The sequence below is a fragment of the Tupaia chinensis genome, unplaced genomic scaffold (assembly GCF_000334495.1).
Source record: "Tupaia chinensis unplaced genomic scaffold, TupChi_1.0 Scaffold145068_1, whole genome shotgun sequence".
NCBI classification, from domain to species: domain Eukaryota; kingdom Metazoa; phylum Chordata; class Mammalia; order Scandentia; family Tupaiidae; genus Tupaia; species Tupaia belangeri.
The window spans coordinates 9,576-14,475 of NW_006204929.1; the positions used below are offsets into that span (position 1 = coordinate 9,576).

The 4,900-nt window shown below is 37.8% G+C and overlaps 1 pseudogene; it reads right to left on the reverse strand.

Annotated features, from left to right (window-relative positions):
- Positions 1 to 977: 977 nt before the first annotated feature.
- LOC102495299 (olfactory receptor 140-like) lies at positions 978 to 2,199 on the reverse strand (annotated as a pseudogene).
- Between the last annotated feature and the right edge of the window lie 2,701 nt (positions 2,200 to 4,900).

The following is a 4,900-nucleotide window of genomic DNA, read 5'->3' on the forward strand; positions in this document are numbered from 1 at the left end:
GGACCAGCAATTAGCATAATGGCTATGTTGCTGGACTCCCATGTAGTCGACCACAGTTCGAGTCCTGGACCCGGTGGCTTAAACTCACGCCAGGTGCGTGCGTGCCCAAGATCCCAAAAGGAGAATGGAGGAGAAGGGATTGTGGCATGGCCATACGCCCTGGGGGGTGTGTGGATTTCTCGCTCTCTGTCTCTCTGTCTCTTTCTGTCCTTCTGGAGAGCACACATGCCTTATAGCAAAAAGGAAAAAAAAAGGAAAAGAAAAAAAAAGATTTCTAGGGGTTTTTGTTTTGTTTTGTTTTATTAAAGACCAAGCAAAACAAAATTTAATTTTTCTTAAGGACTCTGAGGAAAAATAAATTTATCTAAATGACATATTTATGAAGAGTTTAGTAAAATAGTGGTAAATCTTAGAGAGAAACATGCTCCAAAGTCATCAACTAGGATTTACACTTGTTCTTTCCATTGTATTTCCAGAATTTATGGATATAAACTTTAAACATTTGGTAAAGTATGAGAAACCTATCAAAAGCATCTAACAAAAAGCCTTACCACTATTAAGAACTCTATATACATTAGTTTCCTTTATTTTAGAGATATTTGCTATAGGATGTGTGCGCTTGCCCAAGAGACAGAGAGAAACAGAGAGACAGAAAGCAAGAAATCACCTCCAAGCGGGAATGGCCACACTGCAATCCCTTCTTCTCTGTTCTCCTCTTTGAATTTTGAACACACATGTACACACACTGGGCATGAGTTTTAAGCTGCCAGATCCGGAAACTTGAACTGCAGTTGACTATGTAGGAGTCCAGTGATGTAACCATTTTGCCATCTGCTGGTCACAGTTTCTTTTCTTTTTGTTTGTGTTTGTTTTTTGTTTATCATTGAGATCTGAAAACATTGATTGTCTTGCAGCATACCAAAGATATAATCCTCCCTATTTAGATATATTCTCACTTTCTTAATATTATACACAGATTAAGTTACTCTCCTCTTTAACAAATTTCTGAGGTTTGTTTGTTTGTTTGTTTGTTTGTTTGTTTTTTGTTTGTTTTTGTTTTTGAAAGGTTTTTGCTATAGGGCGTATGCGCTTGCCAGAAAGACAGAGAGAGACAGAGAGACAGAAAGTGAGAAATCACCCCCCAGGGGGGATGGCCATGCCACAATCCCTTCTCCTCCTTTCTCCTCTCAGGATCTTGGACACACACGAACACACGCCCGGCATGAGTTTAAGCCAACGGGTCCAAGACCTGAATCATGGTCGACTACATGGGAGTCCAGTGACATAGCCATTACACCAACTGCTGGTCCCTCTCATAGCATTTTTCACCTCTCTGTTTCTCACTGTGTAAATGATAGGATTTAATACAGGGGTGAGGATGGCAAAGAACACAGTCACCAGCTTCTCCACTGAGTAGGTGGCCACTGGGTGCATGTAGGTGAATATGGAAGGCACAAAAAAGAGTACTACGACAGTAAAGTGGGAGCCACATGTGGAGAGGGCTTTACTCTGTCCTTCAGAGCCATGGGATTTCAGGGAGCTCAAGATAATGACGTAGAAGATGAGGAGCGTAGAGAAAATGAGCAAGCACATAGCTCCACTGTTGGCTGCCACCACCCTTCCCAGCCTGTGGGTGTCTCTGCAGGCAAGTTTCAACAATGGGAAGAGATCACACATGAAGTGGTCAATGACTTTGGGACCACAGAAGGGCAAGATGACCATGAAAAGAATCTGCACAGTGGCATGCAGGATGCCTCCAATCCAAGCTACCATCACCAAGACATGACAGAAACCCTGTCTCATTATAGTCATGTAGTGCAGGGGCTTGCACACAGTCATGTAGTGATCATAGGCCATGACAATGAGGAAGATGATCTCTGATCCTCCCAGAAGGTGCCCCACAAATAGCTGAGTGAGGCAGCCCCCAAAGGAGATGGTTCTCCTCTGGTAGAGTAGGTCAATGATCATCTTGGGGGTGGTGACACAGGTGTAGGAGGCATCTATGAAGGACAAGTAAGTGAGCAAAAAGTACATGGGGCCTTAAGGGTGGTGCTGAGTGAGATAGTGATAATGATGAGCAGATTAACCAGCATGGTAAGTAGGAAAAATGAACAAAAAGACAATGAAGAATATTTTCTGCAAGTGTGGATTCTGTGTGAGTGCCAGGAGAACAAATTCAATCACTTTGTTGGTAGGCATGAATTGATCCATTCAGTTTGTAACACCTTGTGAACGCCTGAATAAGCTAAAAGATATTTTAAAAATGCAGTTAATTAGTTATGAAATGATTACAGTCTGAATTTCATAGTACCAACGTAGGGTAGTCACAGTAATTGTAGAGCATGTCCTTGGCATCTCTGGTCCCAGTAACTACTTCATTTACTTTTTTACTTCCTTCATTTTGCTTTCTATGTCTTCTGATACCTGGCATTTGTCATCTATAAAACATCAATAGGCAATAATTAATGTATAATTTACTGAGTAAATACTGACCTATGTGCATGCAATTTGTATTTTTCTGGCTCCAACTCCATGTGACTTTGGCAAGACATTCCAGTGTCCTCTGCTTCCAAGCCCTCCTCTGCAAATGTGACCCTATATTCTACACTGTTACTCTAAGATGTATTCTGTAACATGTAAAGCATTGAACACAGGTAAAGGTTATTCCTTCTACTAGGATAATTTACATTTGAAACAGAACTCTGTGAAAGATATAGTCCAGAAACATTCATTGCAAGAAGGCAGATTATAAAAATGTATGTATTGCTGGAGATACACTCTCCCTGGAACCTACCATAACACAAGTTATTTATGTCTGTTTCCTACCTGTGACTAATGTAGTACTTGGCATAAGGACTTCAGTGCTGGCTCCAATTAGGTGATAAAAAAAATATTTGATGACAGTTCATATATATATATATATTTGGATTCTGACAGGGCCTGTGATTTGCCCATTCTAACTTTTTGAGTCTAGAGGATGAAGTTGGAGCAAAAAATCTTCAGTTGCCCTAAACCCTTTCAGGGCACAGCTTGGATGTCAGGATTGGCTATACTTTCAACAATCTAGTTAATCTTTTTGTAGACAATTTTATAATTAAAATTACTTATATTTTAGACTGTTATAAATATTCTAAATATTTTCTCACATCCTTAATATTTTTTAAAGAAATCCTCCCACAAAATGACACTGTTGAAATAAATGTTGGGTGCATTCTGAGATATCTTCTAGATTGGTCTCCAAAATGTTCTACTGATGTAACTTCCACTTACATTACCAGGTGCACTACCACAAACTGCTGTCTGCCTTACTTTTCTTTTTATTTTTTTAAAGAATTATTTTATTTAACTTTATTTATTTATTCATTTTAATTTGACCAGAGGAGGGGCAGAGTGAGAGCAAGAGTGAGAGAGAGAGAGAAAGTGAGAAAGCAAGCTGCCACAGTCAGCCATGTGGGAGACCTGCGCCCTTAACCACCATGCCACCTGCTGGTCCCTGCCTTGTTTTTCAACCCTGACTTGAACAGTGTTTGTTCCTAGCTCCATTTTGTATTCATAGGTCATTGGCATGTTATATGAACCATGTATCATATAGCTTTTACTTAAAATTCACCAACTATGTTCCCTCTTAGACCACATTCATTTCAGCAAACATGCTGTCCAAAGGAGATTTAGAAAAAAAAATTAATACTTTTTGTGAAGTGCAAGTCTGCTGGTAATGAAAGCTTTCCATGTTTGAATGTCTGCATCATGTCTGACAAGGGTTTTTTCTAACAGGACTTTAAATATGCTTCACTACTGTATTCTGGGTTTCATTATTGCCAAAGAGAAATCTGCTATCATCTCATCTTTTTCTATACCTAACCTTTTTTTCCTGGATTGGCTTAATTGCATTATTGGAGAAGTCATAACACATTTTTGCATAGAAAAACATAGGAAAAATACATCATGACTCTTCCAACAAATAAGATTTTTTTTCTTTTTTACTAGTTTTTTATTTTTATTTTTATTTTTTATTATTTATTTATTTATTTATTTTTAGGTTTTTGTCATAGGGTGTGTGCACTCACCAGAGAAAGACAGAGAGAAGGAAAGTGACAAATCACTCCCTTGGGGAAATTGCCCCACTATAATTCTCTCAGGATTTTGAGCATGCATGCACATATATCCAGTGTGATTTTCAGGCCACCAGATACATGGCTTGAACTGTGATCAGTCATGTGGGAGTTCAGCACCTTAACCACCAAGTCACCTGCTAGGTCTTTATCACTAGTTTTAAACAGTTTAATTATGATATGCCTTGGAGTATATCTCACCATGTTTTTTGCACTTGGAGTTTGTTGATATTCTTAAATCCATAGTTTATAGTTTTTATCAAATTTTGAAAATTTTCAGCCATATTTTTTCTGTATTCCTCCGTGGAATACTCTCTGAACTTATATATAAAGCTGCTTAAGTCTGTATCACAGCTTATTCTTTGCATTTAAGTATACTTTTTTCCTATTTCTCTTTTATATAGTTTATATTATTGCCTTCAACTTCACTGATCTTTTCTTCTCTGATATTTAACTTACTATTAATCCAATTGAGTGTATTTTTCATCTTACATTGTAGTTTTCACCTCTAGCAGTTCATTCTTATCTCTAGAAATTGAAAACATCCTGTTTTCTTAACTTTTTGAATTAGTTTGAATAACTTTTAAAATATCTTTGTCTGCTAGTTTGAACATCTGTGTCAGTTTCAATTGATTGATATTTCATTATGGATCATATCTTCCTGCTTCTTTGCAGACTGCTAATTTTCGATTAGATGCTGCTCATTGTCGATTTTCCCTTTTTACACACTGCATATTTTTGCATTCTCATAAATATTCTTGAGCCTTGTTCTAGAAGACAGTTACTTG